This window comes from Mustela nivalis (genome assembly GCF_964662115.1).
Source record: "Mustela nivalis genome assembly, chromosome: 9".
NCBI lineage: Eukaryota > Metazoa > Chordata > Mammalia > Carnivora > Mustelidae > Mustela > Mustela nivalis.
Genome location: NC_139028.1, coordinates 73120544 through 73146042, shown reverse-complemented (window position 1 = coordinate 73146042; position 25499 = coordinate 73120544). Strand labels below are relative to the sequence as shown.

General features: G+C 45.8%; 1 long non-coding RNA gene across 1 annotated transcript in view; it reads left to right on the top strand.

Annotated features, from left to right (window-relative positions):
- LOC309840743 overlaps nucleotides 1-7747 on the top strand; it is a 125824-nt gene extending 118077 nt beyond the window's left edge. Inside the window, exon 3 of the long non-coding RNA XR_014298770.1 lies at nucleotides 7608-7747. This is a non-coding gene — a long non-coding RNA (uncharacterized lncRNA). The remainder of the gene's footprint in view (nucleotides 1-7607) is intronic.
- The last annotated feature ends 17752 nt before the right edge of the window (nucleotides 7748-25499 follow it).

Genomic DNA, 25499 nt, shown 5'->3' with positions numbered 1-25499 from the left:
TTTTTTTTTTTAACAATGTAAAACTTTATTTCTTTATTTCTTTTCAGCGTAACGGTATTCATTGTTTTTGCACCACACCCAGTGCTCCATGCAATCCGTGCCCTCTCTAATACCCACCACCTGGTTCCTCCAACCTCCCACCCCCCACCCCTTCAAAACCCTCAGATTGTTTTTCAGAGTCCATAATCTCTCATGGTTCACCTCCCCTTCCAATTTCCCTCAACTCCCTTCTCCTCTCCATCTTCCCTGACTCTTTTTAAAAAAATGTTAAAAAGATTTTATGTATTTATTTAACAGAGAGAGCGAGAGAACACAATCGGAGAGAGTAGTAGAGGGAGAGAGAGAAGCAGGTTCCCTGCTGAGCTGAGAGCCCAATGTGGGACTCTATCCCAGGACCCTGGGATCATGACGTGAGCTGAAGGCAGATGCTTAACCATCTGAGGCACCCAGGTGCTCCAAGAGACTCTTAATCATCGGAAAGAAACTGAGGGCTGCTGGAGGGGTGGGGGTGGGGAGATGGGGTAACTGGGTGATAGATATAAAGGAGGGCACGTGATATAATGAGCACTGCGTATTACGTAAGATTGACGAATCACTGCCCTCTACATCTGAAACGAACAATACATTGTATGTTAATTAGTTGGATTTAAATTTTAAAATTGTCTATTAAAAAGAAAGAAAAAATAAAAATGTAATTTGAAATATAAATATAATTTTTTTAAAAAAAGAAATGAAGTACTGATACATGCTACTACATGCATGAACCTCGAAAAGATTACGCTGGGAAGCCAGACTCAAAATGTCACATATTGTATGATTTCATTTATATAAAATATGCAGAATTAAATCTGTACAGGCACGCACGGATTGGCGGTTGCCATAGGTTGAGGGGGAGGTGAAGGGGGAGCAACTGTTTTATAGTATGGGGTTTTGGAACTAGATAGAGGTGGTTGCCATACAACACTGTACTGAATGCCACCGAATTGTTCACTTTGAGATGGTTAATTTTGTTATGTGAATCTTACCTCAATAAAATAAGGTCAGATTTTTAAAAATGGTACCTACATAGAAGAGATTTAGTTGAAACATCATATAATTATTGGAAAGGATTTGAAGTCATGTCAGCAACTACCTAATGCTTGATGAAAGCAGCGTGTGTATCTTTCCATCTTTACACATTGCTGCTGGACAGCACAGTCCTCTTGCTGATGGGGCTGCAGCGTGTGTTCACCAGGGTGCTCCAGAAAAGCATCTGGGTGAGAGGGTGGTGGGGGGGGAGGGAGGTGAGCCTGGGCAGGGGAGCTAGCCTCCAGTTCTAGACACACTGGGCCACCTTCTCTGCCTGGGATATCGGAGGGAGGAGACCTTTTTTATAATCCAGTTTCTCTATGACTTACAAAAAAAATCATTAGAGGATACATAATTAAATAGAAATACATTTTTAGAGAAGTGGTAAATGTTCTACTCATGTATTTTTTTTCTTTAAACTTTACTGTTTTGCTTAACTACAAAAGCAACATAATACTTATTAGAGATTGGGAAGCACAGAAAGGCATCAAGAGAAAGGGAAGGAGTCAACTGTTATCCCACCATATAGAAGTAGCTGCTTTTAATAGTTAAATAAATCTTTCCAGTATTTTATGCCTTTATGCACATAGCTAACATTACATGATGTACCTATGGTATACTTCCTTCCCCCATAATGTCATAGAAAAAGCATTCCTCCAGGTCATTAAAACGTCACTGTGTTGGTTGTGCCATAGGCCATTGTAAGGAGGAATGGTTTATTTAACCACTCCACTATCATTAGATATTTTAGTTGTCCTCTGAGAGCAAAAATACTAAACTCTGCATGTACAGTAGAAGTTACAAGTGGAAGGACCCAGGAGATACTATGGCTCTGACTGTGTGGCTGGGGATATACAAACCTCATTGGAGAAGACTGGGTATAGTCTCAGGAAGGTAAGATTGGTGTGTGATTATAATTTTGCTGGTAGGAAACCAACTCACAGCAGTGTATGTACTGTTCGGAGAACAAACAAAAGGGGAAGGTCAGCATGCAGACTGGAGAAGAACTGAAAATTGTGAGACTCTCAGGCACTGCCCAGTTAGGCGGGAGTCCTGGCCCAAAGATTTGGATTTGTATCTCTAAGTGTCTCTAGGAGCACAGCACCCTCTGTATGGCAGGTGAAGGGATAACATAGGAAGAAGGTACCCTCCTTGCCCCAAAGGAGCATGATAGGTAGCAAGGTAGACTGTTAGTGTGATTAGTGAGGATCATTGAATAGTGAGGCCAAGGCCATGGGAGGACTGTGCATTCTGGGAGCATAGAGGCCCAGCCTTGGTATGGGGGATGGACGGTGGGGATGGGGAGGCTTTCCGTAGAGGGTAACCCCTGAGCTGAGACTCAGCAGAGGAACTGCAATTACAGAGTCCTCTGAGTACGACTGTGAACTCCCCCATTAGCCACCCCTGTTCTGATTCCACACTCACCATGCGGCCATTGGTGAATAACTTGGCTTTGTTAGCATCTGTTCTTTTTTTTTTTTTTTTAAAGATTTTAATTATTTATTTCAGAGAGAGCATAAGCAGTGGGAGAGGAAGAAGCAGGCTCCCCGAAGAGCAGGGTGCCTGACATGGGGCTCGATCCCAGGAGCCTGGGACCATGACCTGAGCTGAAAGCAGATGCTTAACTGACTGAGCCACCCAGACGCCCCAGAATCTATTCTGGAGCCTGGTTTCCATGAGTCTGTCCTTGAGAAGTGGGCCTGCTCTTTGTTGTGACCTAGTGAGGTTTCTGAGCCTGCAAGGCTAAGGATGTCAGGGCTTGAGGCAAGGAGAATTCACCAACCATGACTCAAGTCCCCTAAGAAGGCCTCCCCAGGAACATTGGTGCTCTGTACCTGCCTTTTCCCTTGTAAGTACAAGAGCTCCATCTCAAGGGGGTTGTATGGAGTAAGCAAGATGATGTGGGCGATGGGCCTGGCTGAGAGCTGGTGCTTAGAAGCTCTGAGCAGATACTGATTCATGTCTTCCCTGTAGATTCTCCTGCTTCCATTGGTGGGGGGAGGGAGGGGAGCTGATAAAGTGGAGATGATGAGTCATATAGTTCACTAACACCCTCCAGCTAGTTCTCCCACTTCATTAGCCAAGCCATCAGTCAATGTGACTAATTGTTACTTTTTGAGATAAATGTTTAAAATATCATCTTCTATGACAGGGTTCTTTAATAGCTCAAGGACTTGTTGGGGGTGGTAGGGAAAGATAGTATGCCTGCACAGAACAACCGGAAAATAATGCTGGAAACTGTTTGACTGAGGAGGTTCCTTCCTCTTGGTCCAGGCTGGAATGCGCCAGTACAATCTGGTTGGTTGTTTATGGTCAATGTGGGATATGACCAGGTGGGGTTCACTTGGTACCATGTCTCCTGAAGGCCCGGTTCAAAGACTGACTTCTCTCCTTTGTTGGCTCTACTGGTGTCACCGGCCACCCTTATATCTGCACAGGGAGCACAGGCTCTTCTTCCCTGGACCTCTGTGACTCAGTGGTGTACCTACATGGTCCTGTTGAAAAGCCCGATGTGGGCTCCACTTGGGAGAAACAAAAGACCCTGCCCTCGTTTCTTTTGTGAGCTAAGAGAGCTTGAGTAAGTGTGGTTTCTTAGGTGGTGGGAGATAGATGCCTTAGACTATGGGTAACATAATTTTCACAGGCCTAGGTGAAGCTTCTAGAAACTTCTGCAGATGCCCCTGATAGTCTTTGAATTGAATTCAGACCTCTGGCTAGCCAAGGGTCAACTCTTGTAGATAGGATTCTATGTGGACTGAGCCAAGAACACAACCCTGGGGATGTCATAGTAGACTGTGGTCTTCACCAGGAATGTTCCTGATCCGCATTCATCTAGAATCACCATGTCTTTGACTTCTCTTTCCCTTGTCTGCTCTTCCATTCACCTTCTGTACAAATGCTTTCTTGAAAACATTTCATCAGTCTGAGTCCTGGGGTTGCCATGGCTACACTGAGGGGAGACGTTACCACCGAGGCTCTTGCTCTGATTGGAGCTCAGTGGTGGTCACCTTCTGGTGGACACAGCCTTGTGACCCTGACAGGGCCATGTGGCCTCTCCTAGTTTGTGAGACCCCATGTACCCTGAATGCTGCAATGGACTTATCCTGCTATTGCTTTCACTGATCCTGGGTCTGGGATGCTTGCTAACTTGTCAGCTGCCTGAAAAATTCACTCCAAGAGCCATAGTTAGACTTGAATCTAGGAATAAATACCCTTTTGAGAGGTGAAACTAGAAAATGATAAGCAAGCAACCACCAACACCAACCCTAACATCACTTAAAAAAGGACGTGAGAAGAAAAAAAGCTGATTCTAGCACTCAGTTCCTAATGTAATGCCCACACCTATTGTCTCTCACACTCCTATCCCCAAGCGCTGCTTCAGATTCCTGTAGGGGCTCTGAGGTCTCAGTCATATATGTCCATGCTCCTGCACGAAAGGAGAGGTCTGAATATAGTTCATAGGTCAAAAACAGAAATTCTGGGACTAGATGTTTATGTTCAAATCACGGCTCAGCAGATTACTGGCTGTTTGATCTTGGGCTAGTTATTAGCCTCTCTGTGCTTCAGTTTCCCCGTAGATAGAATGAAGATGATTATATTACTAATTTCATAGGGTTTCTGTGAGGATCAAATGAGTTATTATATGCAAAGCACTTCACATCATGCCAGGAATATGGTTAAGTGTTATTAGGTGTTCGCCCCTACAAGGCCCTGAGTGGTCTCTGTTTCCTGGCTGGGGCCAGCCACCCTGCTCTGGAGAGGATTTTGCTTTGTGCTTCGGTTCTTACCTGTGCTTTGAGCAAGGGATCTGCCATTTGCTATAAAATGGTATTTATTGCAAGGACTTCAGTAGTGGGTCATTGGCATTTACCCCCTGAAAACAAGTGTAGAATTAAAACATGAAATGTGGCTCCGAGGAGTCTCAGTAGAGCACCTCAGCTGAATGACAACAGAAGCCAGTTTGTTTCTTGCAAAACCAGCCAAAGTCTTTGAACCCACCCCTGTGTATTCCTGAGTCTCGACCTTGTCTCTGTCGCCTCGTTTCTAGATGCAGGCTTGTGTCAGGACATATGGGGTGCATGGGGTTCTCAGCAGCCTCAGAGAGGTTGCAGCATTAACACCCACTTCTGACCTTCAAAACAGAAAATGCACCATTGCCCTGCTGGGGTGGGGGGGTTGCTGCTCTGCCACGTTAGACCCGAAGCCCCCAAAACTGTCATTGATCTACCCAGAGTTCTTTTTTCTTTCTTTTATTTTTTTTTCCAAGATTTTATTAATTTATTTAATTTAGAGAACAAGAATGAGAGTATGTGAGTGGAGGGAGAGGCCGGGGCAGAGGGAGAAAATCTCACGCAGACTCCCTGCTAAGGAGGGATATGGCTCAGTCCCACCACCTGGAGATCAGAACCTGACCCGAAACCAAGAGTCAGACGCTCCATGGACTGAGCCGCCCCGGAGCCCCAGATCTATGCAGAGTTCTCTACCCAGGACACTCAGGGATTTTCTAGCCAATTTTTGTGGCTTTAAGGAGGATGGAACATACACTCTGGTGAAATCTTCACCTCCTAAAAAGCCGGCCCTTGACAGTATTATCAGCAATGTGTTAGAAGGGGTCTCCAGATACCATCCGAAGCCCAAAGCAGTGTATCTCCTCTTTGCCAGCTTAGCATTCCTTTTCTGGTGAATGATGTCTTTGTTTGCCCTTTCAATGGCCCAGGAGAGTAATAATCAAATGCATTAAGCAGTTACTGAGAGCTTTCATGCCCAGTGGCACTCCAAACTAACTCGGAGATGGGTCCTATTATTATCCTCATTTATGGATTCAGAAACTAAAGTTCAGGGAGGCGACGTGACTTGCCCAAGATCACGTCGCTGGAAACTGGCAGAGCTGGGAGTCAAACCGAGGTCTGTTTTGCTAACCCTCAGAGCCTATACTTTCAGTGGCAACATGTGGTGCCTCCACATGCGGTGAGTGGACGGGAAGATCATGGACTTCGGTGTCAGAGAGGCCTGGCTCTGCCTTACAAGCTTAGTAAACTGGAATGGAGCATTTAGTTTCCTCAATGGCATCATCAGCAGCAACATGGCACATGCTAGGAGCCAGGTGTATTTTACTATCTTAACTTGTCCAACTTGCAAAAAACCCTATGAGGTCAATACTAGGGTTTTGCCAGGGAGTTAATGACGGAACCTCAGTGTGGTCTTGTGAAGATTCAGGGAGATACTGTGTGTGCAAGGACTCAGTCTGGAAGAGAGGAAGGGCTAAATATTAGGAAATGTGGGTGACTACAGCTTGGAGAAAGACACACAGGCCAGTGCTTTTCTGCCAATGTCCTCCGTTCGTGAGAACAAAGGACGCCGGAGCTGGATTAGAATCTGTGTTCTCTTTGACTTTCACCACTGAACGAAACTGCTCTGTTTCATGCATCTGCCAGTCCTGATACCTCTGAGCACAGCCCAGGCACTCCCATAAATGTCTGTTAAATGAATGAGCCAAGGGGACCCGCTCCAGGCCCCTGTAGCTGACGCCATTTCCTCCACACAGTTCCTAGGATTTTGTTCCTGGGGGTAGGAGGCAGGATGGGGGCTGGGAGTTGGGGAGAAGGGCCATCACTGCATCAGCTGGGAGAGACACTGGTATCCCAACTGGCGGCTACTGCTCCTCAGACCGTTGCCTGGACAGAGGCGTCCCTGAGCGCTCAGGAGGCTGTCCACCAGGCATCGTGCTGCACCACGTGTGTCCACTGTAGTTTTTTAAATGACCCATTTCCACCCTCACAGGAAGATTTGATTTATTTTATTTTATTTATTTAATTTTAATTTAATTTTATTTCTTTGTTGTTTGTTTATTCACTTATTTATACATACTTACCTAACCTGAGCATCTCCTCTTCCACGCATAAACTTGTTTCCTTTGGCCTCGTGCTCTGAGCAGAGAGGGGCCAGCTGGTCACCAATTTCTATGTAATAACCCTTCGGATCTTCAATGACTGTTGAAGACTGTCAGATCTCTCCTCCGCTGCCTCCTGTCCAACTAAATAATTCCTGCTCCTTTCACCTTTCTCCACAGGTCCAGTTTTTCCACTTGTTCAGAGCCCTTCCACCTTTTCCAGCAGGAAATCAGAAAGACCGTGTTTCCACTGGGGAACAACCTTGGCACCCATCTTTTCTTTCCTTCCTCTTCCTTCCAGCTCTGCCCATCTCCATGCTGACTGTGGCCATCTGGCACCCTCCACCGGGTTCAGATATGCCAAAGAAGACAAGTAGGGAGCTGAAACAGGCAACAAGAGCGACAAATAACAAGGACAGCTGACATTGTTCACCAGCTGCCAGCTAACTGTGCGCTTTATCTCAGTTCCTCAGACAGACTGATTGTCCTCATTTCACGCAAGGAGATTCCAAAGCTCAGCGACAGAGCCTGTAAGGCACTTGTCTGAGACCACACGTAGGAGGTGGTATGGCCAGAATTGAAAGCCAGGCGGTGGGGATTCGGACACAGTGCTTTTAACGCTGACCATCTCACTCTGCTTATTTTGCAGAAAACGAATCGAGGATGGGGGAAGAGCTCACAGTGGGATTATTAGGAGCAGGTTACTACTGCGGACAGCTGGGGCAAAGAGAGGGACTCTGAGGGAGCAGTTACAGAAGCAGGAGGGGAAGCAGAAGGCAGAGTCTCAAGAAGGAGGTAATCAATGTCAAATGTGCAGAAAGGCCAAATGCAATTTTTCCATGTCTGTCTTCCATTCAGGGCCGAAGGTGAGCTGCCTCCATTGGACCCATTTTCTGGACTCTGGAAGAGGCCTATTTGTGTTCCATCCTCTGAGCTGACCCTCCTCTCCATGAGGGCTCTCCTCAAACTTCTCCAGCCCCAAGACTTCAAACACCCCCAAAGCCACCTCTTGGTTCCTGCATGGGCTCTGAGAGGCCAGGCCCAGGTGGGAACACCCTGGGAAGGTGTGGATCCTCCATCCTCTCCCTCTGCACAGACCTTTCCTGCCTTCTAATTCACAGGTCTGCCATCTGACTTTACTTCCAGCCCATTCTTGCTTCCTAATTTCACCTTCTTTCTTTTTTCCCTCTCTGCCATAACCGGGGTAGCAAGGCAAAAAACCCAAAAAACAAAAACAAACAAAAAACAAAACCCCCAAACCAAAAAACAAAAAAGAACAAACCAAGAAAAACCAAACCCCAAACCAAAACAAACCCTAGGTGCCATAACTTGGGTTGCTCCTTTTTCATTTTCTACCAGTTGGGGTATAGTTGGCTGAAAAGTGGACTTCTACAAGATGTCCATGTCCTAATCCCTGGAACCTATGAATGTTACCTGACATGGCCAAAAAAGAGATGTGATTGTGGTTAAGGATCTTGAGATGGGGAGATTACCAGGGATTATTGGGGTGGGCACTAAACACAGTCACACATACCTTTATGAGAGAGGGGCAGAGAGATATTTGATGCAATATTGTGTCAAAGGCTGAGAAGAGAATGTGATATGAAGCAGAGATCTGAGAGTGCTGACCTTGACGACTGGAGCCGTGCGGCTACCAGCAGCCACCAGAAGCAGGAAGACGCAAGGAAGAGATTCTCTCCTCCACTGTGGGGTAAGCCCGGCTCTGCCAACCCTTTGATTTTGGACCAAGTGATACTGATTTTGAACTTCAGACCCCCAGAACTATAGGAAAATAAATTTCTGTGCTTTTAAGCCAGGCATTGGGACTTTAACTGTCATCCAAACACCACAGGAGTTGATGATAATTTGTTACAGCAGCCTCAAGAAAATGAATATATGGATTTTACCAATACACATTGGCAGGTAAAAGCCCAGCACCATTTAAAAATATTGGACTCCATATTTGCAATTCTGTGCTGTAGGGGTGGGGTAGGAGTGGGGATGTAACTCAAAAATTCAAATTCATTATTTTAAGGAGGCAGTATTTTGCTACCATTCTTTCATATCCCTGATTCCCCTTCCAGAAGCTTCTCCCATGGGCATAAGAGGAACTTGAGTTTGTTAATTTGCACCTTCTCAGGGGTGTTTGCATTTTAAAAAGAGGTCCCCTGCCCCACCCATCTACCCTCAACGTGCAAACTTTAATCTTGTGCCTTCCCTAGGCTCTGCAGGTCCCTGAGAACTGGCCACTTTGTTGACCCCCAAAATGCCAGAAAGGAAATAAAGATAGCAAATACTGAATAGTGGGATGAGGGAGGGGATGAGGCCACTTAGAGAAGGGGGTGAAGAAAGACTTCCTGAGGATGTCACTTTCATGCTTAAAATCTGGGTTATTCCAGGCAGAGAACAACATGAGCAAAGGTTCTGAGGCAGGAAAAAAAGTCATACATGTTCTAGAATGGAAAGGAGGCCATCGTGGGTAAAGAGTGGAGCTAAGCTGATTATGCAGGGGGCTGTCAGTAACCCTGGGGAGTTTGGATTTTTCTTTAAGTTAAATGCAAAGCAAGCTAAGTTGTCAGGGCCAAATCCCAGCCTCTTCCCAGTTTCTGACTTCTCAGTGCTATATTTTCCCATCACTGTCACACAGAGGAAGACACAGACACAGAAAAACTAAGTTGGATAATTTGTTTAAAGTCACGCAATTAACAGAATCTGGATGAAAACCTGTTTCTAGATGACTCGGGACTCCATGCTCTTAATCCCCACAAACCAGGGTCTTTTTTTTTTTTTTTTTTTTTTTTTAAGATTTTATTTATTTATTTGACAGACAGAAATTACAAGTAGGCAGAGAAGTAGGCAGAGAGAGAGGAAGGGAAGCAGGCCCCCTGCTGAGCAGAGAGCCCGATGTGGGACTCGATCCCAGGACCCTGAGATCATGACCTGAGCCGAAGGCAGCGGCTTAACCCACTGAGCCACCCAGGCGCCCAACAAACCAGGGTCTTGAGCAGACTTCACTGTGACATACAGCTCAGCATGGCGGTAAGTAGAGACAGACCTCTTGGAGTGTAGTCTCCAGTGTCACAAACCTTAATCATGTCATTTAGTGAACCGATCACCCAAGATGCGATGAGGCAGTGTGGTTAATTCATCCTGGGGCTGGGCCCATCAGGCCCATAGCTTTGACTTCTAATTGTCTGAAATGCCTTTCTAATCTAATGTAATCCAGAATGCTAATGATCCAGAAACTGCTGGCTGATGAGAGAGAGGGGGGAGAGAAAGAGGGCTCAATCACCAAGGACTCTTTTTACGACTTTGGAGGTCAGGGATCCATTGGCTGACACACAGAGAAGGGAGGACTGTAATAAAGTCATCAGCCTTCGGGCCTCTGGTTTTATGCCACCATTAATCCTTCAACACCTTGAAGTGGCCCTGAAGCATGGAGGGGGTAGCTGTCCTTCCACATCAGAAGTGGAGACGGGGGGCTGATCCTGTCATAAACCCTCATCCAGACCTTGTGGTGGGTCAAATCGTTGGCCATGCAATGCTCCAGAAATGGCTGCCTAGTACATCTGGAAAGTACTGCAGAGCCTTCGAGAGCTACACTCTTTGAGACACTGTTCTAGATCATTCTGCCACCCCTTTGGGGCCAGCCTCTATGGCAGAGTAAGAGCCTTAGTTCTGTCTGGTTGGTACTGCCCCTCCCATCTGCCGAGGGCCTGGGTCTTCTGTCACAGGTAAACGATTACAAATGGAGACCCACACTGGGCCTTGAGGTTGATTGGGAAGAGTCAAATCTGGCCTGGGCTTGGTACACTATAATGATCCTCTAAAAAAAGAACCTCAATAATACCTTGAAAGCGAATGATTCCTTTATTCTCTTGAACTGAATACTTTGGACTCGGGAGGCCACTGGCTCTGGCTGCCTGGTCTATTTCTAACTTCTCTTTTCTGGCAAATGTTTGTGTGACATTCCAGAAATCTTGTCTAGGGTGGAAATCCTCATGCGAAGTGGACCATTGACCATTTGTAACACAGAGTTCCTCAGAGACCCACTCCTCAGGCACCACCAGGAAAATCTATGATGCCCCGGATCAGTGATCTCGGGCACTTTCAATTCTTCTGTCTTGGTTTATCATAAGAGTAGCAATAGTTACCATATTGACTCACATGGCAGGTAGTCTGTAAATTATTTTGGAAAAAAAAAAAAAAGGAACGATTAAAGTGAAAGCATGAGTCTGATGCCAAGTAAGTGATGGAGATAATTAGTAGAACCTGCATTTCATCGATTTCCCTAACTGTGAAAATGGAAATAATAGCAATAGGGTCACTGTAAGAATGCAGTAGGACAGTCTGTTCAAAAGGCCCAGCAGAGCGCCTGTCACACACATGGTATTCCAGATCTGTTCACTATTACCATCCTCACGGCCTTGGGGACTTCTATAGTGTGGTTAATTTGAAAAGTGGGGGTGAGAAATGAGCAGCTCCTGAGGAAGTCCTCAGCTCTCCACACCACAGCAGACTGGGAGTGTCAGGGGCGGGGTGTTGTGTGTGGAGGGGGCAGGGGTTAGATGGAGAAGCAAAGGGAGGGACAGAAATAACTCCCACAATACTCCTGTCTGCTAGTTACTTTGTAAGACAATGGGTGTCTAGGGTCGGTCCCAATAAAGCTCTTTGTGGCAAGGAAGGAGGCAGCTAAAGGCTACAGGAGGCCTAGTGTGACCTGCTCCAGGCCTGCGGTCTTTGGAATCCTGGGAGCGTGTCAAGGGACATGTCTGATTTCCACCCGCCGAGACAGGACTCAAGGCATTTACGACAAATGACTTTGTTCCTAGGAATAGCTGTGTGCAGAGCGGGAACAGAATAAGGTGAAGTTGAGCAAGGGAGCGGCTGCCTGAAGCTTTATTCCACATGAGACTGAGCAGATTTGCAAGGCCTGGGCTCTGTGAGATAAGCAGCAGACTGGACGCGGTACCTACGTGTTATCGGTTGGGATCTCCTCATGTCTTCCGCTCTGGAGGATATGGATGTGAATCCCCGCTCCGTGACTGATTTCTGTAATCCCGTGTGGCTTCATGTTGGCTCAGATCTGGAACTCGTCCCATTTCTCAGTTTACACACACATGAACTCACATGTGGATGTGTGCATCTAGCAGATTTCACTGCCGGTTTTGGATTAAAAAAAAAAAATGGTATATAACTTAAAACTAGGCACTAGCTGTTCCTGCCCCTAGAATGCTTCCTAGCCCTTTCCTCAGCTGGGAGCACTGCTTCCCACTGCCTTTCCCTCTCCTCTTTGCTTTCCCAGTGACTTGCCCTCCTCTGCAGTTCAGCTCCAGGCCATCCTGGTGTGTCAGGAAGGGAGTGTCCTTGACTATGATGCACCCTCCTCCAGAGACAGATACGCTTCTGAACTGCCCTCCTCCCCAGTACGTATTCAAAACCCAGAGGATTTCTAAATCTGTTGATTGAAGAAGGTCAAGAGAACATGTTCCGTGTACCAGAAGACACTTCCTCCTAGGCTGAGCAAAACAAAAGGCCTCTGAGCCATCTGTCCAGAGCCACAGACCTCCCTTTCCAGCCTGGAGAATGGCCTGGCTGGGCTGACTCCATCCTCTGGATGGACAGTGGTTTTGGACTTGGCGTTAGGCCTTCACGGTCGTCACACAAGGCTATGTCTGTCATTAGGCATGTCCTCTCACTGCCTCAGACTAATAAGCCTGGGTGACAGGTGGCGAAGTGCGATTCCATAAGCTGAAGGCTTCAGCCAGAGGCCAACACTTGCACTGACCAGACCCAGTTCTCCAGAGCAGGGCTGGCACTGGCTTGCACATTGTGCCACTGCTACTTGCTTCTGCCATGTTACAAGAGAAAATGAAACATTTTCCAGTAGTTTCTATGTCCTCCCAAAGAGCAGGGGTCACCCAGGACTCTTTTGTAGCATTTACCGAAGGCACATGCTCCAAAGGGCTCTACATGGGTCCTCATGGCAATTCTGTGGGGGAGAGATCTCACCTTACAGAGAAAGATGCAGACCCAGGTTCCCAGAGGGTCCAGAGCCCGCCCACCTCCCCCTTCACGGCAGATGTCCCATCCTTCCTAGGAGAAGAGGAAGGACACTGACATTTTACTGGGCACAAGCAGGGCGCCTGGTGGTCCCACACAAAGGTCACCCTTTTAAATTCTTGCTGCCCTGCCTTGAGATATTATTAGCCCCACTTTCCTGATGAGGAAATCAAGTCTCAGAGGGAACCATCAGAGGTCACATCGTTATTCTCGCTGCAGCGCTTGTCCCTGTTGTCCCCCACAGAGCAGCAGTTCTGGGTGAAGCTGACCTAGACTGAGCCCTGGTGTGTGAGTGCCATTAGGAAGCTTCCCAAGATCCCATCCAGCTCTGCTGGCTCACTGTTTTCAGGGCCCTCCAGCTGCCGGCTTTCATAACTGGCCACTGCCAGGCTCAGCCCTGCCAAGGCCCGCAGTCAGCGGAAGCCTGGCCTGGCACAGGGGAGATTCTCTCCTCATCAGAGGGTGACTTCTGGAGCTGGCCTGCTGTCCCATGCCCCGTGACCAGGTTGTCGAGAATGAGTGAGCTGAGCAGGTGGCGGTGGCAGCCTCCCTTCCGGACCCCTTCTGTCTCCTGGCTGTACACCAGGACACCAGTTTGCAATCCAACTCCTACCTTATGAGGGCTTCCCGGGCCTGGAGAATGTTCTTGACTGTCAGGCTTTGGTCTGGGGCTTTGATCTGATTGGAAGGTGTTTGGGTCAAGCAAGGTGCCCCTCTACAGGTGAGGGTACAAGGAGTACCCCCAGTCTACTTCCAGAATGCAATGCTGAAGTACTATAGTAGAGTTCTATAGAGAAACAGACCAATAGGACGCACACACATACACACACACCGGTGGGGGATATTTACTTAAGGAATTGGTTCACCGAATGGGGTCTTGCAAGTCTGAAATCTGCAGGCTGTCTAGGAGACTCAGGTAAGAGTTGATATTGCAGACATGCGTCTGAATCCGGGACAGCAGCAGGCTGGACACTCAGGCTGGGTTTCTCTGTTGCATTCTTGATGAGAATTCCTTCTTCTTAGGGAAATCTGAGTCTCTGTTCTTAAGGCCTTCAGCGGATTAGATGAAGTCTGCCCACGTTATGGAGGGTAGTCCGCTTCGCTCTGAGTCAACTGATGTAAATGCTAATCACATCTAAAGAATACCTTCATGGCAACATCTACACCAGTGTTTGACCAAACGGCTGGGTACGGCAGCCTAGCCACATGGACACGAAAGTTAACCATCACAAGTACACATCTGTGAGCAACAGCCACAAGCTCAGAAGCCCAGCCCTTACCCCTCCAGAGCCCCTTGTGATGGATTAGGGGTGGCCTCGCACAGAAGCTCCTATAGTGGCCACATACACAGGTGTCACCGTGAAGAGCAGTAGAGCTTCCCACCAGCATTGTGCTCTGGGGAAGGTACTCACCTGACCTGATCAGGGCCTTTTGGGTTAAAACTTTGAAATTTCCCAGGCACGAAGGGGTGGATTTTGCTGTGGCACAGCTGTGCAAGTAGAACTAAGATGCCTCCGAAGGGTTCCACGACATTTAGGAATTAAGGAATCGAGTCTCACCAGCAGAAAGCAGAACGGGTCGACTACCATGAGAGCGGTGCCCAGAGCATGCCGGCGGCAGTGGAGGGCTCTGCTCTGGTTGCCACCTCAGGCAATGACTCACGGCATGGCATTTGGCTATGGAGGCCCTTTGACCTTCCTCAGCCTCACTCCCAAAGGAACAAGAGAGAGCTACTGGGTGTTGGTGCCCTGGCCCCTGGGTGTAGCTGTAGTAAGGTGCGCTATCAGAATGCTTTCTTTTTTTTTCTAGAAAAGAAGCTAGCCACAGATCTCTGGACTGGCAGTGCTAAAGGTCACGTTTCTTAATGTAGGTGACCTGGGGAGCTGATCATCAAGAACAGTAATACAACTGGCAAGGCCTGCCTCCCTCCCTTGCAACTGTGAGGCCAGGGTAAGAGCAAAAATGAAGGACCACATATCATATGCTGAAATATTTAAGAGGTATAAATCATGCTAATATACTGTTAAATAAAATATGTTCTATCCTTCAACCTGCACAATATACCCTCACCAACACCTAGAAGGCTGGACTGCAGTCAGAATCCTCAGCCTCCTCTGAGCTCTGAGAATATGGTATGGCAGGGAAAGCCAGCATAGGGCACCCGGCCCCCAGAATGCCTCTTCCTCCCATCCCATTCCTGCTTCTGACCCACACTGTAAGGGTTATGGCATGTACACACCAGGTGTCCCACGTTGCACATCTAAGCTCTGTCTATAAGCCCGGCAACCAGCTCAAGCCTGGTGATGCACACCCTACTAGAATGATCGAACTTTTGGAGAATGGGTCCAGGGAAGAGCCCTGCTCAGATCTGGGAGGCAGACACAGGGTGCCTGGGGAAAGAATTTGATTCAGGATACCTAAAGTGCGATCCAGCTGCAGGGTGTGGGCAAGTGAGCGGGTCTCATCCTCTAGACACTGGACTCTGTGCTTAGGCAGAAGAGAGTGGCCAATTGAGGTTCAAAGAGGTGCTCCCTAAAGGGCAGGGGTCAGGGCAGGGACCCCTCCTGCCTAAGAGAGGTCTTGCCCATGGCAATGGTCCCGTAAGTGCCAGATCAGGATTAGCTTCTTGCTCTGGGCACCAACTATTTTGTGATCTGATGTATAAGCTGTTTCCATGGTTATCACCTCGCTTTCCTCATTCTTTTCTTTTCTTCTCTTCTCTCATCTTGGAGATTTTCCTAGTGTTCTTTCTATCACAGATTAGGATTTTGTTGTTGTTGTTGTTTTGGTGGGGGGGGGCTGCCAATTTTGCTAACCACTTCCATTTAGAAGGATTTAAAATTTTTTTACTATTTTATTTTGGGTTCTGTTATGACTTTGCAAATTTCATCCAATTACCTGTGCCTCCCAGATTTTCTCTTAGCCCACTTTCCACTTTTGGTTTACCTTATAAAGACCAGAGTTTCTTTCATGGTATTGAAACACCAAGCATGTTTCTAAAAGTTTCTTCTATCTCTTGTGGCAAATAGTTTTTTGAAGACATAATTTTGTTGTGCTTCATCTTTTATGTTATGGTTGTTTGTTCATCAGTGAAAAGAAATTAGACTAGATCTTCTCTCATTTTGCCAACAGACTGCCCGACTTCCTCCAGGGCCCTGGCATCTCTGCCTCCCAGAGCCCAAGCTGCTGGGTGGTCCGAGGAGCATGGTGTCTCTGCCAGCTCAGGTTCCCAACAGTCTTCCAGGTATCTGCCTTTGGACAGAGGAACTCTCTCTTGTTCGGAGGCCCCTGTGCTCTGCCTAAGTGTGAGCCCGAGTCCAGTTCCCTCTTATCTGTATGTAGTACATGGAGAGCCCTGACCTGCTGAATACTGAGCTTCTTGGGGTCTGGCTCTGTCCCTACTTAACGGTTTGCTAGGATGCAGGACCTTCTACTCCCAACGCTATTGTATTCTCGGAGTTTTCATTTCTGAACTCTTCTAGGAAATACGGGCAGGGGAAGGGAAGAGGGCAAATAAACTAGCATGAATTCTGCTGCCTCAGAAAATAAATACTGAACAGTAAGGCGGGTAGTTCTCTTGCTTTGGTAGATACTGGCATGCCCAAGCCAAGGGAGGTCTGGGGGAAGAGGGGCATCTGGAGCTTTTTACTACCTTCCGCCCTGGTCTTCGCCTGAAGTTCAGAGGACAGCCTATTTAGTCATTAATTACGTGTTTCAGTCTGCCCTTAACAGGAACGTACTGCTTGTTTTGTGAATTAGCCTGGAAGTTAGAGAATTTCCACCTTGATTCTGGCAATGATCTCCTCTTAACCTTAGTTTCTACCTTATTCAGGGATTATTTAGTTGCAGGTGACAGAACCATGCAAGCTAATTTAAGGAGAAAGTAGAATTAATTGGAAGGACATAAGAGCTTCTCAGAAACCCAAGGATGGGAAATGAGGTTAATCCCATGAGGGAACGAGAAGCCAAAATGCTTTGACTTACAGTGTGGGATGTGATTAGCATGTCTTGGCCAAGTGTTGGGCTAAAAGTTCCCCATGCTGCAGCAGTAGGAAGGTTAGAAATCCAGCTAACCCTTCCAAGGCCCACAAACACCTTCCCCTGTGTGTGTGTGTGTGTGTGTGTGTGTGTGTACAGTGTTTATACTTCCAGCTCCAGGAACCTATGTGGGGTGTGTGTGTGTGTGTGTGTGTGTGTGTGTGTGTGTGTATGTATATATATATATACACAGTGTTTACACTTCCAGCTCCAGGAACCTGTTCATCCCATTGTGGCGTAGGCTGTGGTAGAAGAGCACTGGCCACTGAGTGAAAGCTGGTCTCACTGGGTCCGGTCTGAAGCCCAGGGGCTGTGGCAAGGTGCCAGAGCTCCATCTTGACCCAGTCGCAGTACATCTTGAGAAGTCGTGAGCCCTCTGCCCAGGGAAAGGGCTCCCTAGTAACTTGACCATGTCACCTACCCCTTCCCTTAATGTGTGGAGACTGCACCTTGGGTAACCGGGTCAACACAGGTTCCAACACAGGTTGTTGGAACACAGGCCTGTATGTTGTTGGTGAAAAACAGTGAAACTTTGTTTTCTGCTGTGGGAAGTAGTTCATGGAGCACAAAGATCTTTGAGATTAATCCTTCCTCAAATCTCTACTATGGAAGCTGATGTGGAACTCTCTTCAACTACTATGGGGTTTTAGTTGGGAAGGCTCTATGTTTTAAGCCTGTATGTTAGAGCATTCAGTAATTGACTTTTTCAGTAAAATTCATGGTGCCAGAACAGGACTTAAGGCAGTATCTGAAAGGCTGGATGCAAACTGGCTTTAGTGCCTCCTGACCCACAGTTTCTGTTCCTCTTCTCCCTCCACAAAGATTTTTTTATTTACTAGAGAGAGAGACAGGGAGAGAAAGCATAAGCAGGAGGGGCAGAGGAAAAAGAAGTGAGAGAATCCCAAGCAGACTGCATGCTGTGTGAGCTTGGAGCCCAATATGGGGCTCGATCTCACAACACTGAGATCATGACCTGAGCTGAAACCAGGAGCTGGACACTTAACCGACTGTGCCACCCAGGCGCCCTGTTCCTTTACTTAATAGGGTGCCAGGACTACCCCATAATTTCTACCTGTCTTCATTCTTATGGCAGTTTGAGGGCTCCTGGGCGTATCACTGGTACTGGATTGTGACTAGGGACATATGTTTAATGCATAGATGTGCCTACCCTTAAATCTTGGGGGGAAAGGGTTAAAGGGAAGGGTTTCTTTCCTCCCAGAACCTGTGTCCATTATGCAAAATTTCTCACTTTCTAACCGGAGCTAGAACACCACAAACAAGCAAAAGGATTCCGCTGTGTCTGTTCCCCATGGCTGGGACTGCCTGCCTTACATCTGTGTAAATAAGAGAGGTCCTCAAGAACAGACCAGGCTGAACCTGAATTCCTTCTTCTTTACCAAAGGCAAGGATTAGAGAGCTCAGATGGGGCATTCCAGGATAGCCCGAACCAGAAAGTCATTGTCATCAGTGCCAAAGGCAGTCCTCTTCCCTTGCCCTTCCTTCTCCTCTCCCTGGCCACTCTTCTCTGCTTCTCTCTGTGGAAATGGCCCATTCCCCCACTTTTGCAGAGTGCCTTTCTCCACCTCCCTTAAACATGGCTACAGTAGTGCCAGCTTTACATGCCTCCCCAGCCGAAGAGCTGTGGAGAGACCAACTAGAAGTCCTGTGTTGCAGGTTTAAGGTTTGGGAAGAAAGAATCTCATTGGCCAGTTTGGATCAGGTGTTCATCAGTGGACCAGTCAGCCCTTGTCGGGGGGTGGGGCCACAAGTCCACTGCCCAGTCACTAGAGGCTACTGGAAAGTCTCTCTGGAAACAACTGCGCAGGGAACTGGACACATATCCACTAACAGTTTTCAACACTTTATTGTTTTTCTTCCTGGTATTTTGATGAAAGGAAATAGAGGATTCAGCAAGTGCTCTGTTTAACCTGATATGTGAGTCACTTGTAATAATCTTCTGTGGCGTCTGGTCGGCCTAGGTCTGTCACCTGCCTCCTTGGGGGCAGAGACTACCAAACTTCTGAGGATGTGGAGGTTTTATATCTAGAAAGACACTGATCAAGCACTAATGTTTTCCTGATACAGTGACGAATAATTCCAATATGTGATTACTCTTAATTTGTGCTCAGCGTTTCAAAGGAGACAGGAAACAGCAAAAATGAAATGAAGTGTGGATTCGGGTTGAGGATGCAGAGCATGAGGTTGTAATAAAACTCCCCTTTTCCTTTTATTTCACAATTTATCTAGGTCACCATAAAACTAATGCAATATATTTTCTGCCATCCTGAGCCCCCCAGGCAGAGTTGTGTCCCTTCCTTCTGCATTCCCACAACGCTTTGTTCCTATCTCAATTTACCATTTCTCACTCTGCATGGTAGTTGTTGGCTGAGAGGTCTATTTTCCAAGCTAGACCAATCTTCTTTATGGATCATGTTTCCCGTGTACTCCTAGAATGAAGGGCCTTGGACATAGTAAAGGCTCAGTATGTATTTGTTGAATGAACCAGACCCAGGATTTGATGAACTGAGGCAAGCCTTGGTTCTCTGGGCTGAAGACTTCCCTGCCCTTCTGCTTCTCACTGTGTGGACTCCACCCATGTGTAGGTCCTCTTGTGGTTTCCTACCTCCTATCACACTCTTTCTGATTAGGGGACTTGTGTAAATCCCAACCTGCTTAGCTAGAGACTTGACCGTCTGTCAAGACCCTGCAGCCCTCTTCCTGGGAGATCAGACCTGAATTGTGTTCCTCTCAGCACTGCTTGGATCCGACCTGAACTGAGAGATCTCTGACACCATGACATAACACTGCAAATGGCATAGTACGGTTTCCTGCTATCTGCTTTATCTTGCATATTGGATTAGACAGTGATCCCTGTACACCCCTTTCTGTCACTTGCTTTACTATGTATGGACCATATTTAACTCCAAAAGCATTTTGCTTATACAGTCTCTTTCTCTGCCTCCCCCCAACTTGGCATTACTCTTCCTTCCTCATGCTGTTGGCTGATTCCTGCTTTCCTTTCTCTGCCCACTATCAGCTGCATGCCAACAACACCACACATAAGGGCCCCATCTTCCCTGGTCACTATGTTCCATGTGAGCCTTTCTGGGTCCCTTTTAGAACTTTTTCTTAATGCGAGCACAGAAAGAGGCATTTCATCCTGGGCTAGCTGGAGCACTCAGTGTTTCCTCAGCTGGTTTGTTGCCATGGTCACCATGTCAAACAGACCTTCCTGAAGCTAAGGCTGGGATATGTGTACCCTCCGTAAAATCAAAGCATATTTGTGACTGGCTGGCTACTTAGCATGGAGCTTAGGGCTGCCTGATTTTCTAAAGCAAGATAGGGCAGACCTAGGACTTGGGACGAAGCCCACCGACCAAGAAGGGAGCTGGAAGTCCAGGCAGGCTCAGCTTCTGTGGCTTAAGAAAGCTCCAATCTGGTAGGAAAGTCTGTGGGGACCACAGTGATGGTGGTAGTAACTATTTGTCTCTAGAGCTGCTGTAACAAAGCATACCACCTGGTTGGCTTAACACAACAGAAATTTATTGTCTCATAGTTTGGGAGACTAGAAGTCCAAAGTCAATGTGTCAGCAGGGCCATGCTCCCTCTGAAACCTGAAGGAGACCATCCTTAATAGCTTCTTCCTGGCCTCTGGTGGTTTGCCAGCATGCCTTTGTGTTCTTGCCTGGCAGCTGAGGGCTTCTGGCCTTGCCTATGTGGTCACATGGCCTTCTTTCTACATGTATCTCTGTCTCTCTGTCTCTTCCCTTTTACTGATAAAGACATCAGTCATACTGGATTAAGGGCTCACCCTATTCCTGTATGACCTCCTCTGGTCATCTGCAATGACCTTTTTTCCAAATAAAGTCACAGTCAGAGGTACTGGGGTGAGTACTTCACTATAACTTTTTGGGGTACACAAGAACAGTAATATTGCAGAGGGTGTCAGTTGAAGGTTTGGAAATTTCATTAAGTGGGTGGAACTAATTAATGGAGCATTTAAGATGACATTAATCAGGAAACCTGGTAGATTGTTGGATGTCTTAGGGATTCAAAGTGAGGTTTAAATTCTATTATGATGACATTATGGCCAGGGACACAGGAATACCCGAGTACTGACCTTTCTTTCCACTAGACCCCTAACCAAGAGAGGTATCCACAAGAAACAATGGCCAACTGGATAAAAAAACACTATCCTCAAAAATTCGACAAGCACCTGGGCTCCTAAGTCCATTACTTAAATATGGCACATTGATTGTCTGGGTTCTGACTAATCAGTTACAATATCTTCTCCCTTAGAAAAAGCTAGTAATGGGAGAGGCAGCTGTCATAATCACTGGGCAAAACTCCAAACTTGGATGCACTCAGCCAGTTACCTGCATGAATTTGAGCAACTGAATATCGATAGAGAAAATCACACAATCAACTGAAAAGCTTCCCTTTAAGCTCACAAACTCAATCCACTTCCCAGCATATTATGGGGATCTAATAAACTTGCTGTTCCACTCTTTAGGATGCTGTTTTGTACCTTCACCTCTCTTCTCAGAGCTCTTACTTCATTTTTTTTTTTGAATTTTTATTTTTAAAATTTTTAATAAACATATGATGTGTTTTTATCCCCAGGGATACAGGTCTGTGACTCGCCAGGTTTACACATTTCACAGTATTCATCATAGCACATACCCTCCCCAATGTCCATAACCCCACCACCCTATCCCGTCCCTACTCCCCCCAGCAACCCTCAGTCTGTTTTTTGAGATTGAGTCTTTTATGATTTATCTCCCTCCTGATCCCATCTTCTTTCATTTTTCCTTTTTCTATCCCCCCCGGCCCCCCATGTTGCATCTCCACTTCCTCATATCAGGGAGATCATATGATAGTTGTCTTTCTCCGACTGACTCACTTCGCTAAGCATAATACCCTCTAGTTCCATCCACATCGTTGCAAATGGCCCGATTTCATTTCTTTTGATGGCTGCATAGTATTCCATTGTATATATATACACTACGCCTTTATCCATTCATCTGTTGATGGACGTTTAGGTTCTTCCCATAGTTTGGCTATTGTGGGCATTGCTGCTATAAACATTCGGGTGCACGTGCCCCTTCGGAGCACACGTTTGTATCTTTAGGATATATACCCAGCAGTACAATCGCTGGGTCATAAGGTAGCTCTTTTTTCAGTTTTTTGAGGAACCTCCACACTATTTTCCAGAGTGGCTGCACCAGCTTGCATTCCCACCAGCAGTATAGGAGGGTTCCCCTTTCTCTGCATCCTCTCCAGCATCTGCATTTCCTAACTTGTTAATTTTAGCCATTCTGACTGGTGTGAGGTGGTATCTCATTGTGGTTTTGATTTGTATTTCCCTGATGCCGAGTGACGTGGAGCACTTTTTAATGTGTCTTTTGGCCATTTGGATATCTTCTTTGCAGAAATGTCTGTTCATGTCCTCTGCCCATTTCTTGATTGGATTATTTATTCTTTGGGTGTTGAGTTTGCTAAGCTCTTTATAGATTTTAGATACTAGCCCTTTATCTGATATGTCATTTACAAATATCTTCTCCCATTCTGTGAGGACCAGGAAAGGATGCTAAGTCAGGTTTTTCTGTTCTTGGCCTCCAGGAATCATTAAGCCCCAAATTCCAGTTTGACCAGAGGCTTATGAAGAACCCAAGTTAGTTGTCAGGACTCTTGAGTCCAAAGAGGGAAGCAGATTTAACATCTCCTTAAATCAACCTGGTTAGGATTCAAGGCAGGTACGCCAGTCAAACCACACTCTCTTCAGAGTTGTGTTACAGAGACAGCCCCCAGGGATGGTCCTTGAGCCCCAATGTGTGTATCTGGAATTAAAGTATTTATTAATGTATATCTTAACCGATTATAAAAAAAAAAGTTTCAGTTGTCTTTTGGTTTTGTTAACTGTTTCCTTTGCTGTGCAAAGCTCTTACTTCATTCTTAACTGCTCACCCTGATCTGGTTCTCCCAAGTCAGTTGTATCTAAATGAAAAATTAGAACCATCAGACAAGAGCTCCCCTAGTCTGCATCTGCATTCATCTGCTTCTTCCCCTTCTGCCATCTGGTATAAAAGAGAAAGTGTGCTGCTCCTGTCATAGTTTAGCTTTTTCTGGACCTGGAATCTGTGGGCTCAGGTCTTGTCCTCTCTCACATTCTCAAAGTTTTATTCCTCCAGTTATTTCCTATCCCTCCTAAGTGATCAATTCTCCCTTTTTGTAAGAGATGATTCTCTTCAGCTCACAAACATAATTGACTCTTCTTTATCTCCAAAAGTCCTTCTCTGTTTCTCTCACCCCTTTGCAACTACCAGCCATTTCTCCACATCCTTTCACAACTTAATGTCTCAAAATAGTTGTTCACACACTTCTCTTCATTGTCTCACCTTAGATTCCTCTTCAAAACTCTCAAATTGGGTCTCTCCCATTATTTTAATATAACTTCTCATCTCAAGGTCACCAATAATCTCTATGTTGTCATGTGCAATGGACAATTTGTGTCCTCATCTTAGAGTCTCAGTGCACTAGATCCAAATGGCCTCCTTTATTTGATATTACACCATTGGCTTTCTCCTCACATCTGATACTGCTATAATTTCTTTTTAGTCTTGGTCATAGACCTCCTTCCTCTACCAACATCTACATGTTGGTGTTTCACAAGGCTTGTTCTTTACACACTCATCCTAAGTGATATAGTTTTATGATCTACAATGTCACCTACATGCTCATGACATTCAACTTTGTATTTCCATCTCAATCTCTCATTTGAGCTTCAGACATACATATTCAACTGTCAGCTTGAGTTTTCTACTTGGATACATTATATGCACCTCAGCCCAAATATGTTCCAGAGCTCTTGATTCTCCCCTGTACCTTCTCCTGAATCTGTTTTTTTCATAGTCTGCTAATCCATTCCAGCAAATGGCAAAACTATGGTATTGTCCTTTATTATTTTTTTTTAATCATTTTGAAATAAACAAACCCTGTCATTTCTAGCTCCTCCTACATCTCAAGTCTACATACTGGCTTCCCTTATTTCTCACCAGTCAAGCCTTCAGTGTCTTTCTCCTGGATTGCTGTAATAACTCTTTACACTTTAGTGGTCACTCTATCTGCTCTTTAGCTCCCTTCAAGCTGATTTTCACACAGTGATCAGAGGAATCTGTTAAGAACCAATCAAGTCACATTTCTCTCTTGCTTTAGATACCCTTTTGCATCTTTCCATTACATTTTAAAATATTGACATAATTTACATACAGGAAAATGGGCAATCTGACGTGGTCCTTTCGATGAATTTTCATAACTATAAACACCCCAATGGCCACCAACAAATACAAATTTGATCTTGTATGAGTCATTTGCTCTTTTTTTACCTGCCTAGCAATATTCCATTCTATGCACATACCATTTATTTATCCATGCTTTTATTAACAGACAGTTGAATTATTCCAAGTCTTAGACCACTATAAATAATGCTGTTGTGAACATTCAGGTCTTTGTTTAGATATATGTTTCTTATTCCTCTTGGGTGCTTATTAGTACACTTGCTGGACCGTATGGCAAAACTATGTTTAACTTTTAAAGAAATTGCCAAACTGTTTTTCAAAGTGGCTATATTGTTGTGATGTGCACTGGGTGTTATACGCAACTGATGAATTGTTTAACACTATGTCAAAAACTAATAATATGTTGGCTAACTGAACATAATAAAAAAAACAACAAAATGGCTATACTTTCATAAGATTTGATAAAATCCAAACTCCTTTCCTGGCCCCAACTCTCTTCCTCTCCCAACTTAATCTCACTGTACCCTTTGCTGATTCCACCTCTTTCCCACCTCCAGGTCTTATCTATGTTATTCTATCTATCTGGCTCCCATACCCCTCACTCCTTATCCGTCAGGACTCAGCCCCCTTCTACCTTCTCCCATCCAAAAATATTCCTTCTTCTTATTATAGATTGCTATTTCCTGTTAATTTTTTATAGCATAAAGCACTCATTTATGATTATTTTTGAGTTTATATGCTTATTTCTTTCTCTGTTCTCCACTAAGCTGTGTTCTCCTTGAAACAAGACTGTGCTTGTTTTCTTGTTAATTGAGGGAATTGAGTACTAGTACAGTGCCAGGCATGCAGTAAGTGCTCAAATTATTTGAAAAATGAATGAACATCTATTAACTGGGCTTTAGATTGCCTTGGAAATGCAGATCCCTGGATTGGGCAAGGATGTCTTCCAGGATTGTTACTTATATTAAGAAATTAGTGTCAGGGAAAGAATATAAGATTTCTTTCTAAGAAATCTGAAGACATTTTGAATAACTGTGCCTATTCACTTATATAATTGCACAGAGCCCTTCCCAAAGGTTCTCATTCTGAGTACTTCAGGAAAACAGAATAATGAGTCAGGGTTTTGAGAGGAGAAAACTGCC